We start from the raw sequence: 13,992 nt of genomic DNA, 5'->3' as shown, positions 1-13,992 counted from the left end.
CAAGTTATCAGTGTTGGTTAAAGAAGAAAGAATGTCTACCGAGTAAAGTTAAGTATTTACCGAGTATCAACTGAGCAGTAACATAATGCATTGGATGAATAAATACATTATTAAATGAAGGATGCCAATGAGCTGGAGATTTATAGGAGATTGGAATGTTGGATCTACGACATAGATTGAATGATCATAACCGAGCACAAGTACCAAGAAAGGAATACAAGTTTAAAGGCAAGATAAAACATTTTTCAGTTCAAAGGATTCAACGAACCTAGTCAAGTTTGAAGATCTGATGGCTAAGATTAATCATGGGAAATGTGATTAAGGAGATTAAGTGGTTAGGAATTGCTTATAAATAAGGAAAAGTTGATGAACAATGTATGCGGGCAAACAGAAGAGCAGTGATACTGCAGAGGTGATTACTGAGTACAAAAGATTGAAGATCAGATTGAGAAGCCCAACAAGGAGGAAGATAAGTCTTATGACAAGATTATTTTGAGCACATAGAGTCTGCTTTAACATTTTAGATGTGAAGTTGCAGATATATTTTATTATTGTTATTTATTTTTGTAAGTGACAAGAAATCTCTTAACCGAGTGGACCTAACAGTCTTATTTGTAAATCCTCTAGCAAGGTAACATTCTGAATGAGTGTTTGAAATCCTTAGACAAGGTCACTTCTAACAAAGTGCAAGATTCTGATAGATCTAAGGGAAATCCCTTGACCGGGTCACATCTAGCAATGTGTTTATGTAATCTTTAACAGGATTGGCTTTTAACCGAGCATACTCTAGAAGAGTATATTTTCTTAGTGGGTCCAAAATCCCACAGTGGTTTTTCTCGATTTGGGTTTCCACATTAAATTTGGTGTTAAATGTGTTTTGATGTTTCAAGTTTATCCGTTTATGAGTTTTAATGATTTACAGTTATAGTTGTGTATCAAGTAAGTTCTACCGGGGTTAAATCTGATGAATATTTTGTATTGTGATTTTATCTGATTCACACCCCCCCCTCTCATCTAACTAACAATTGGTATCAGAGCTAGAATTACGAAAGAAAAGTTTAAAGGAACTTGAGGCAAGATCCAAAGATGTATAAAAGGGATGCACCAAAGTTGAACAAGTCAAGTTTCTCCACATGGCGGAAAAGGATGAAGCTGCACTTATTAGGAATTGGAGAATATGCAACATATTATCTGGAGAATGATTACACTGCACCTAGCACCTAGCACCTACCCGATGACAAAGGAAGAGATAAAGGCAAAACAAGAGCATATTCAAGCAATGATTGAAATAACATCAGCATTGACCGACTCAGAGTTTAATGATCTAGAAGGTTGTAATGATGCCAAAGCTATGTGGAATAAGCTTATATCTGTGTATGGTGGTGATGAACATGTTCAAAGAGAAAAAGTAGACAGTCTAAGAGGACAACTTGAATCCATGAGAATGAATGAAGGTGAGAACATAATCCAATACAGTACAAGGTTAAAGGAAACTGTCAATCAAATCAAAGGAGCAGGAGGAACTATTGAAGAAAAGGATGTAACAAGTAAGTTGTTGAGAACACTTCTACCTGCATATGTCATTCGAGTCTCTGCAATTAATGAATTAAGGTCTGTACCAAACATGTCAGTCTCTTTGGATGCTACTATCGGTAAGCTACATGCTTTTGAGTTGAGTAATTTTGATAATAGTGGGTCTTCGGTTAACAAAGTTGAATCTGCATTCAGTTCTTTTCATCTTGATGAATCTAATGATTACAATGATAGAATGTATAAGTATGTTGAAGGAAATCACAGTGGAGCAAGTGAGAGATTTCGCAAAAACATGGAAGAAGTACACAAACTATATGAGGAAATCAGAAAGCAAGAAGAGTTTGAAGCATTATTGGCCAGAAGGTTACCGAGAGGCAAAGGTAAGTATAAAGGAAAGTTACCTTTGAAATGTTTTAACTGTGATAAAATTGGACATATGGCTTCTAACTATCCTGACAAAGAATCTAATGAAAAGAGAGAATACCGAGATGACAGACAGAAAGACAACCAATACAAAGGGCACCAAGACTTCAGAAGGAGAGATAGAAAGACATGCCTAGTAGCTGATGAGGAATCCAATGATGATAAATCTGATGGGACTGAGACATAGGAAGTTGTATATGTGGCTGTCAAAAATGGATCAAATGAAGAAAGGTATGAGGAAAAAGCCTTGATATCACACATAAATAATAATGATTCTTGGATCATAGATAGTGGATGCTCACATCACATGACAGGTGATAAACACAAGTTTGTTAAATTAGAAGATTATGATGGAGGTTATGTAAGATTTGGTAATGATGCACCATGTCCTGTGAAAGGTAAAGGATCTATTGTTAGGCCCAATATGGAAAGCTAATGTATTGAGAGGGGAGGGGTGAATATGTACTTCAAATCCTTTCTTCAACAATAACTTTACTGTTAAGCATAAACTGAATATTGCTGAAACATAATATAAAACTAAAATATATAAATAACATTCATACATGATTCACTCCATAACACATATATTTTGGTTACGTAGAAACTCCTTGTTAGAGAGAAAAACTACAGTGGGGATGGCACCCACAACTTCACTACTGCAATAATAAAGGTTGTTTGGTTAGAGCTACATGTTTAGCTATTTCTAATAGCTTACCCTGTTAGGAGTATCAAGATCTTTATATCTACCTTGCTAAAGGATTTTACAACACTTATACTAAATGTTGTACCTAGTTAAAGGCTTTACAATTTATAGACTTTGTTAGAGTCTTTTACCCTGTTAAAGGTTTCTCTTACAACTCAAAATATTACAATCAAAATCTTACAAAATATCTGCAACTTCACATTTGAAATGTTATAGCAGATTCTATGTGCTCAGAATGAAATTACCTTGCTTTTAGCATACCTCGGTAAACCCATCTGTTTACTCTGTTCCTTGACTGTTCTCTAAAATCCTTCTCGGTGACCTCTGAATATCTCTATCAGTCGTAACAGTCATAACACTCAGTGCTTTCCCATGATTTTGCTTTTCACATATGTCTTTCTTCACACACACATTTGATCCTCAATTCATGTTGTATAAATAGATCTCTTGTAACGGTGATCTTGTTCATGCTTCGATCTTACAAATATGATTCATTAAATGAATAACCATACAAGATTATTTCATTGGATAGATATCCTCAAAATCATACAAAATCTTAAGGTGCAATTTCTTATGTGATAACAATTCCCTGTTCCTCGATCTTGTAACACATTTCCACATGTGTCTAGGTTCAATGAATCTGGTAACACGTTTCACTCGGTTCATATTACTCGGTATACCATCTTTGTTGTTTGGTAGTCATAGAACATTACTCGGTAGACAGCTCGGTGTATACTAAACTCTATGACTTCTTTCTTCTATAACCGACTGCTCTATGCTTACCAATTGAATATTTCGGTAGTAATAACTGACTAGAGTATATAGAATGACTTTGGTCATAAAATTAATGACAACTTAGTAAATAGTAACAATCTCCCCTTTTGACATTAGTTTTGAAATGTTTGACAAAACTTCTTTCAAAGTCATAACTCAAAAAATGTATATACTTACAAAATTTGACTAAACTGGTAGTATATACAATTGTCAATAAATAGTATACTCAGATATACTCCCCTTATCAATATACTGTACATAACTCTGATTATGCATGCGCTGTGATCAATATTCTGTATTCACTACTCAGTGATCACTGCTCCCCCTGTCAAAATTATCTGTATACTCAAATATGCTGATCTGCTTGATATACTCCTCTTGTATACACTATACTCCCCCTTTTTGACAAACATCAAAACTAGTTACCATTCGGTGGAGGCAACTGGTCAAAAATGGATTTATACTTTGTTCTTGCATTGGTGAGAGCGGTAGAGAGTGCATCCTTGACACTATCCATGAGTGAATTTTGAGTTGTAATATCAGCCAACAGTGAAATCAGACCATCTAAAATGCTTCCTTCTGGTAGAGTGGATAAGGAGGTAGCCTTGTTGATCTGTTCTTGGATGGAGGACAAGTGTGGAATGAATAAGGTTTGAAGAGTCATAATGTCCATCCTTATTTTGTGCTCTTCATTCCTAAGTTCCAATTGTTGAGCCATGAGTGTTTGTAACTTGGTATAGAAATTCTGAATAGAATTTGGCTCTGTGGTCAATTTATTGGAGAGATCAGTGATCTCTTTCTCAATCAATTCTGGTTTATTCTTGATATCTTTAATGGATAAATAAAATATACAGAGTTTCTAAAATAAATAAAGAATGTGTTTGAGTTGAGGGACAACTCAGCAATAAATTTGACAAGTTTTACTATACCAATAGCAATGGCTTTCTGTACCTCTTCAATCATTTTTGTAGTGAGCTCTTTGTCCTTCAATTTGTTCAGGTATTTAGATGCGTCTACTCCAGATGCTTCTATTTTAGTGAAGAGTTCATCCAGTTGAATATGGATGGTTGCATCTGTTGTCACTGTAGCTTCAGGTAGCATTTCTGTTAATAGTGCTTTGACCTCCTGAAGTACTTTGTTTTTCTTTTGTATAGCCATTTTTTTTCTTGTTCTTCTTTGGTTTTGCATAGTTCACCGAATTCAATAAGTGTTTGCCCTTTTAATTTGGATATGTCTACATTCGGAAACACAATTGGTTTTGACAAATTTAACTTGAAACTTTTCTTTTTCATTTTCTTTTCTTTAGATGATGAGGCTTTCATTGGTTGAACTAATACAATGGCTTGGGAGGCTTGTTTACCCTCAGTAGGTTGCTCAGTAGAGGCAATACTTTTGTCAATTTCTTTAGCCTTAGATGTAACCTTCAGTGAATCCTTTCTCGGGGTCTCAGTTGTAACATTGTCAGTACTTGAAGGGGCTTAAGAAGTGTGTTTCTTGGTGGCCTGAGAAGTAGCTTCTCCTTTTGTAGACTAGTGACCCTCTTTTCCTTGTTCAGTATCCTGAGGTGTCTCGGTTGAAACATGTTGACTTACCGGAGGATAGGACTTGACTTGTTCCAAAACTGACTCACTTGATACTAGTTTGGCATAATCTTTCCCTTCTATCATTTCCTGTTCCTGTACCTCGGTATCCATGACATCCTCATCAGGTTGTATAGTTTCAGTGGGATCTTGCTCGGTGATATCCACTATTTCAACTTCACCTTGCTCATGAGTACTCTTGATTCGAAAGATTTCTTGCCATTTTTCTTTTGTCTCGTTCTCTACTTCAAGATAAAGGCCATTCATCAGTTTCAAGGCCTTTATCTTGAAGTGGATAAGGAGGTAGCCTTGTTGATTTGTTCTTGGATGGAGGACAAGTGTGGAATGAATAAGGTTTGAAGAGTCATAATGTCCATCCTTATTTTTTTCTCTTCATTCCTAAGTTCCAATTGTTGAGCCATGAGTGTTTGTAACTTGGTATAGAAATTCTGAATAGAATTTGGCTCTGTGGTCAATTTATTGGAGAGATCAGTGATCTCTTTCTCAATCACTTCTGGTTTATTCTTGATATCTTTAATGAATAAAGAAAATATACAGAGTTTCTAAAATAAATAAAGAATGTGTTTGAGTTGAGGGGACAACTCAGCAATAAATTTGACAAGTTTTACTATACCAATAGCAATGGCTTTCTATACCTCTTCAATCATTTTTGTAGTGAGCTCTTTGTCCTTCAATTTGTTCAGGTATTCAGATGCGTCTACTCCAGATGCTTCTATTTTAGTGAAGAGTTCATCCAGTTGAATATGGATGGTTGCATCTGTTGTCACTGTAGCTTCAGGTAGCATTTCTGTTAATAGTGCTTTGACCTTCTGAAGTACTTTGTTTTTCTTTTGTATAGCCATTTTTTTTCTTGTTCTTCTTTGGTTTTACATAGTTCACCAAATTCAATAAGTGTTTGCCCTTTTAATTTGGATATGTCTACATTCGGAAACACAATTGGTTTTGACAAATCTAACTTGAAACTTTTCTTTTTCATTTTCTTTTCTTTAGATGATGAGGCTTTCATTGGTTGAACTAATACAATGGCTTGGGAGGCTTGTTTACCCTCAGTAGGTTGCTCAGTAGAGGCAACACTTTTGTCAATTTCTTTAGCCTTAGATGTAGCCTTCAGTGAATCCTTTCTCGGGGTCTCAGTTGTAACATTGTCAGTACTTGAAGGGGCTTAAGAAGTGTGTTTCCTGGTGGCCTGAGAAGTAGCTTCTCCTTTTGTAGACTAGTGACCCTCTTTTCCTTGTTCAGTATCCTGAGGTGTCTCGGTTGAAACATGTTGACTTACCGGAGGATAGGACTTGACTTGTTCCAAAACTGACTCACTTGATACCAGTTTGGCATAAGCTTTCCCTTCTATCATTTCCTGTTCCTGTACCTCGGTATCCATGACATCCTCATCAGGTTGTATAGTTTCAGTGGGATCTTGCTCGGTGATATCCACTATTTCAACTTCACCTTGCTCATGACTACTCTTGATTCGAAAGATTTCTTGCCATTTTTCTTTTGTCTCGTTCTCTACTTCAAGATAAAGGCCATTCATCAGTTTCAAGGCTCTTTGCTTGACTAGGAAGTTTGTGTGGTAGTTTTTCAGATGTTCACTTATCTCATCTACCGACATGTTTGGAAAGAGATGTACCAGATTTCTTTCTCTCATCTTCTTTTCCGAGTCCATAGCATATTTCCACTTATTATCAATGTGTAAGTACAATGCTTTTGGAAGAGAATTAGTTACTTCCAATGGGACTAATTGGAATTTAAGAAGTGTGCAAATTACAGCTTCTTCAATTTCTCTCTTTTCTGCATCAGATCTAGAGTCATATTTTACATATCTAAATGCTCCAAATCCACCATATTGTTTTGGATTGGCACAAAAATTATCAACACTATGTACATCTTCCTTTTTGCTTTTGACAATCTGAAATTTATTTTTGTCTTCAAATTCGGTGTCACTTGACTCTTTATTCAAAATGAGTCTCTGAGTAGATTTCTTATAAGTTTTTGTTACCTTTGGAACTGCAACATTTTTCTGTTTCTTGCTCGGTGACACTGCAGATGATCTAGTGTTTGGGTGCTTTACTGAAGGAGTCGGTGATACCTGTGATGTATCTTGTTTCTTCCTTTTCAAAATTTTCCCTTTTGGCAACTCGGTGCTTAATGTAATAGCTGTTTCTTGGGCTTCAGATTCCTCCTCAGTGATGACTTGAACGCTCTTGACAGGAGTGGAGGAAGAACCTTCTCCAAATTTCTTCGTTAATGCTTTAATCATTTTTGTTGCTTTCCTTGTAGCCTTTGGTACTACAATGCTCATTTTAACTTTTTCTTTAACTTCTTCATATGCACCGTATCTGATCTTGGTAGCATGCCTTGGCAGTGCAAGAAAAGCATCTATCTGCTACTGTGTAATGTCAAAATCAATCCCATAACCCATAGGCAGCAAAGATTGAGTTCTCGATTCTACCGCATTGACATAGCAGTAGTCGGTGTCCACTTCAAAACATATACTGTCCTTATATTTTTCCACTAACTGGGGTGGTATCTTGTGCCTGTTATGCATCTTTTCCTGAAACTTGCTAAAATAATCATCCATAATCTCATTGAAGTTATCACCTAGCTGTTTGATGAGTCATTGATTTGATGGGTGATTGGTCGGTGTAGCTCCCAAACTACATTGCCGACTGATGGAAAGAATTTCTCAAAATAGAAAAACATGCATACCAAAAGTGATCCAAACTTCAGTGTGTTTGTCGAGTTGTTCTTCTTCGGCTTCCTTATGGTGTTAAGATTTTCAAACAGATTTTTCAACAACACTTCGCATAGATCAATCTTCATACCTTTCTTCACAATTTTATAGGCTAAATCAATAGCAACACAGGGTGCATTGTTCTCCCTTGCCGATTGAAAGAAACAATAACCTATGACTCTAATTGCAAACTTTAGCTCTGCATCTGTGACATTGTTCAGTTTCAGACCTCTGCAATCAGATTCAACTATGGTTAAAGTGATCAATTCCTTATGTGAGATCATTTTCTGAGCTCGGGCATGGTAAGAAATAGGGTAATCAGTGATCAAGTGGATGATTTCCTTGGTGATCTTGAATGTTTGATCCTCTAACCACATAAATTCATCATGAACTTTGCTCAAAACAAATTTAACCCATTGGGGTTTGAAGACTCGCGGGTAGGTTAGGGCTTTGGTCAATCCCTTAATTTTAATATGTTCAAACTTGCTATCCAGTTTGCCATCGGTACACAATTCATCATACATGTCCTTGATCTCTATGTGACCTAGTTCCTCAACACGACACTTAGTGAAGAATCTAACATCCTCAACTAATAAAACCCTATCCAAAATGAGTGAAAATGCAGTTTTATCATTCGGTTCAGATGCTACTTTGGGAGGTAGTGAGTATTTCAATGAGGGCTTCTCAATGTTCTCAACAACAACGGGTTTCTGAATCTTAGGAGCCATTTCAAACTTTGTATAATCACTAACGAAAGAGCCTTAGGGTTTGAAAACTTTTAACTAGCAGACGCTTTCCACTTAGTAAATACAAAACAGATATTCACAACTGATATGATCGGTTAACTTGCTTGACAATGCGTTGTGATTGATATAAATACCTTGAATTTCGCTTCGGAAGAGATTTGGTTGCCTTTGAATTGCTTCGCTCTGCTTTCTGAAAACTTGGTAAGTGTAAAATGACCACGCAAAAGCTTTAAGTACACATTTTACCTTATCGGGCTTCGTGCAATTAGGTCAGAAAACATTAAATGCACTCGGTTCCTTTAAACCGATTTACCTTCCTTTTTTTTATACTTTTACCAAGCAGCCAAACTTCCTGCATTTACTAACTTGATAGGCTTCCTGCATTTACCGACTTGACTAGTGCTCCAAAAGACTTGATAAAATTTCAAACTTGCTAATGCATCTTAGCTATGCAGATTTTGAATTAAGTACATGATAAAATAGGAATTGTTAAGATATAACCTTGAGAGAATGCAGTCCCTTCATACCTTTATCGATTAATTTGGAATAGATGCACCTAACTCGGTAGGTAAGGTGCTTTCTTCATTTGACACAATTTCCTTATTTTTCCAAATCATCTGGAATTTGCTTTTTATTTCCTCAATATCTCGTCTAAGTTGATCTCTACAATCTCTAGCCAAGTGTCCAACTTTGTGAAAATGAAAACATGTCATACTAGGATTTCTCCATGATCTTTGGTTATTCATTCCAAACCTTATAAAGCAATTGGCACTTGTATGTCCATATCTTCCACAACATTCACACCATATCCTTGTATTATAATCTCATGGTACTGCAGTATATTATCGGTTAGGATCTGTGTGAGTTCGGTAGCTTCTAGTATTTGCTTGGTGTGTAGACCACATATAGTTCTTCTACTTAAACCAACACTTCTCGGTACTGTGTCCATATCTATTGCAGTTTTTACAAAACCCTTTGAATTTTGCCTTCTGATAATTGCTAACAGACTTAGTCCTACATTGACTAGACGTATGACCATACTTATTGCAATTGTTACAATAACCATTAGACCTAGCGACATTCAGTTGCTTACCTTTTCTAATTTGGCACATGTTGGCAGTATGTCCTTGTTTTCTACAGTAGTTGCAAATAGGCTTCTTTCCTTTGATGTTCTTCTTTTTTCCAACTTTCTTTGATGATTCTCCTCTCTCGGTGGTGTGGATTCCCTTCTCGGTAGAGTCTTTTTCTTTGTAACCAAGTCCTGCATCTTTGTTGGGTCTTCTTGTAGTTAGTTGCTCATCCAACATCATTGATACTTCATAACTTTTCTTTAGTGTTTCTTTTGACTTCTTTTCTACTTCAAGTTCATCGGTCAATCTTGATGGTTCAAGTTTCAATGCTTTATTCTCATTTTCCTTTAGATTTGCTTCATGATGTGCATAACCCAATTGATCAGATAGATTACTTTGAATTCCAATCATCCTTGTGATTTCATCATTCTTTTCAGACACCAATGCTTCTAGTTGTTGTTTTTCCCTTTCCATATCTCTTATGTTATCATCAGTTGTCCTCAATGCATCAAGATTTTCAGTCATCTGTGTGCTGAAATGTTCATGTTCTCTTTTCATTGCTTTTAGCTCATCAGTCAGTGCCTTGTTCTTTTCTTTCAATTCTCCAATCATTTCTTCAATCTCTTCAGATATATTGTTCTCAGATGATGTCTCAATTTGTTCCACCAGCTCTTGTGAGTCCTACAAATCATCAGACAATTTTCTTCTAACTTTCAGCGATCTTTGCATTTGTTTCTGCATGTCTGCAATCACTTGATTAGCATGATCCAATTCATTTTGAAGATTCACAATTCTTTGAGATTGTTTGTAGCCTTCCATTGATAATTTCTTTCTCTTTAGGTAGTTAAACCCTTTTCCAAGATTCAAGCTCTGATACCAATTATTAGGACCAATATGGAAAGCTAATGTAGTGAGAGGGGAGGGGTGAATCAGTACTTCAAATCCTTTCTTCAACAATAACTTTACTGTTAAGAATAAACTGAATATTGCTGAAACATAATATAAAGCTAAAATATATAAATAACATTCATACATGATTCACTCCATAACACATATAGTTTGGTTACGTAGAAACTCCTTGTTAGAGAGAAAAACTGCGGTGGGAATGGCACCCACAACTTCACTACTGCAATAATAAAAGTTGCTCGGTTAGAGCTACATGTTTAGCTATTTCTAATAGCTTAGCTTGTTAGGAGTATCAAGATCTTTAGATCTACCTTGCTAAAGGATTTTACAACACTTATACTAAATGTTGTACCTGCTTAAAGGCTTTACAATTTATAGAGTTTGTTAGAGTCTTTTACCCTGTTAAAGGTTTCTCTTACAATTCAAAATATTACAATCAAAATCTTACAAAATATTTGCAACTTCACATCTGAAATGTTATAGCAGATTCTATGTGCTCAAAATGAAATTACCTTGCTTATAGTATACCTCGGTAAATCATAAAATAACTCGGTAAACCTATCTGTTTACTTTGTTCCTTGACTGTTCTCTGAAATCCTTCTCGGTGACCTTTAAATATCTCTATCAGTCATAACACTCAGTGCTTTCTCATGATTTTTCTTTTCACATATGCCTTGCTTCACACACACATTTTATCCTCAATTCATGTTGTATAAATAGATCTCTTGTAAAGGTGATCTTGTTCATGCTTCGATCTTACAAACATGATTCATTAAATGAATAACCATACAAGATTATTTTATTGGATAGATATCCTCAAAATCATACAAAATCTTAAGGTGCAATTTCCTATGTGATAACGGTTCCCTATTCCTCGATCTTGTAAAACGTTTCCACATATGTGTCCAGGTTCAATGAATCTAGTAACACATTTCATATTACTCGGTATACCATCTTTGCTACTCGGTAGTCATATAACGTTACTCGGTAGACAGCTCGGTGTATACTAAACTCTGTGACTTCTTTCTTCTATAACCGACTTCTCTATGCTTATTGACTGAATATTTCGGTAGTAATAACAGACTAGAGTATATAGAATGACTTTGGTCATAAAACTAATGACAACTTAGTAAATAGTAACAATCACACTTCTTGACAATGCTAAATGTGATGATGTATATTGGGTTGAAGGTCTGAAATACAATTTCTTGAGTATAGTACAACTAAACAATATAGGATACCGAATAGAATTTCAGAAAGGGATTGTTAAAGTTCATGACAAACATGGAAAGTTGGCTGCTACCGGGACTCAAACAAGAGGTAATACATTTCATCTTGACTCAACTCGGAACAATTGTCTGTATGCAAAAATAGAAGATACAAGGTTATGGCATAAAAGGTTTTGTCATGTAAATTTTGATAACCTGATCAAAATAAGTAAGAAGCACCGAGTAAGAGGTCTACCGAGCTTGGAAAAACCTGAGAATGCTATATGTTGAGGATGCCAGATGGGTAAGATGACAAAATCAAGCTTTACAAGTAAGTCTTACACTTCTAAAGGAATTTTAGATCTTGCTCACACTGATCTTTGTGGTCCTATGAAAGTTCAAAGTTATTATGGTGATAAATACTTCATATTATTTATGGATGATTACTCAAGGATGATGTCAGTTATGTTTTTAAAAGAGAAATCAAAAGCCTTTCAAATGTTCAAATGGTATAAGGCAAGAGTTAAAAATGAAACAGGAAGATAGTTGAAATGTCTAAGATCTAATAGAGGAGGAGAGTTCATTTTAGATGAATTTAACTTATTTTACAATGATCATGGTATAAAGAGACAAGTGTCTGCACCGAGAACACCACAGCAAAATGGGATAGCTGAAAGAAGAAACAGATCAATTGTAAATTGTGTCAAAATTTTGATGATAGAGAAGAAAGTACCTCAAATATTTTGGAGAGAAGCAATGAGCACTGTAGTTTACACCCTGAACCGAGTACAACTGAAGAAAGGAACTATGAAGACACCGTATGAAATTAAATCCGGTATGACAAGAAATCAAATGTAAGTTATTTTAAAATATTTGGAAGTAGATGTTATGTTCATAAAGATGACAGAAATGGAAAATTTGATCAAAAAAGCGAGGAAAGAACATTTCTTGGTTATTCCTATAAGAGTAAAGCATTTCAAATGTCTGATCAGATCATCTAACAAAATAGTGGAAAGTGCAAATGTGAAAGTTGATGAATTTGCATAAAGGAATGATGAAGGAAACTCCAAAGAACCAGAAGATTATGAAGAGTTTGTATATGTACAACCGAGAAGTGTAACCAAGAAAGCCGATGAAGAAAATACTCAGTTATCGAGTGATGAAGAAGATCATACAGAGCCTACCGAGCCTATATTAGCAAAATATGTCAGAAGAAATCATGCATCAAGTCAGATTATAGGAGATACGGATGATCCAGTGATGACAAGGAACAAATTGAGACAAAACACATGTCTGATATCTAAGTTTGAACCGAGGATAGTAAAAGAGGCATTAAGCAATGAATATTGGGAGAATGCTATGACAGAAGAGATTGAACAAATCAAGAAAAATGAAACATGGACACTGGTCCCAAGACCAAAAGAGAAAAATGTAATCGGTACAAAGTGGATTTTCATAAATAAGCTAAATGAAAAAGGTGAGGTCATTCGGAATAAAACAAGACTAGTTTGCAAAGGTTATGCTCAAAAAGAAGGAATAGACTATGGTGAGACTTTTGCACCTGTGGCAAGACTTGAGGGAGTGAGCACATTGTTGGCATATGCTGCTTACAAAAAATTCAAGGTATATCAAATGGATGTTAAATCTGCATTTTTGAATGGTATACTAGAAGAAGAAGTCTATATTGAACAACCTGAAGGATTTATTGAAGAGAAGAATAAAGATCAGGTATGTAAGTTGAACAAAGATTTATATGGCCTAAAGTAAGCACCTAGAGCATGGTATGAAAGGTTGCACTCTTACTTAATCAAGATTGGATTTATGAGGATTAGTGAAAACAACATGTATATGAAGAATGATGAGGATAATGGAATATTGATTTCAACCATATTTGTTGATGATATTATTTTTTGTGGAAATGATTCTTTATGTAAGAACTTTGGAAATGAAATGTGCAAAGAATTTGAGATGTCATTAATTGGTGAAATAAAGTATTTTATAGGTTTACAGATACTGCAAATGAAAAATGAGATTCTCGTTACTCAATCCAAGTATATAAAGGAAATCTTGAAGAAATTTGGAATGGAGGATTCTAAACCTGTAAGTACTCCTATGACTACTAATTGTAAACTATCAAAGAATGATGAATCTGCATCTATTGATGAGACACTTTATCAATCTATGATTGGAAAGTTGCAATATGTAGTTCACAATAGGCCTGACATAGCATATGCAGTAGGTATAGCTGCAAGATTTTCTGCAGATCCCAAAGAAACCCATATGACAACAATGAAGAG

Source organism: Cryptomeria japonica, chromosome 8, assembly GCF_030272615.1.
Source record: "Cryptomeria japonica chromosome 8, Sugi_1.0, whole genome shotgun sequence".
Classification (NCBI taxonomy): Eukaryota; Viridiplantae; Streptophyta; class Pinopsida; order Cupressales; family Cupressaceae; genus Cryptomeria; species Cryptomeria japonica.
This window is presented reverse-complemented; position numbering follows the sequence as displayed.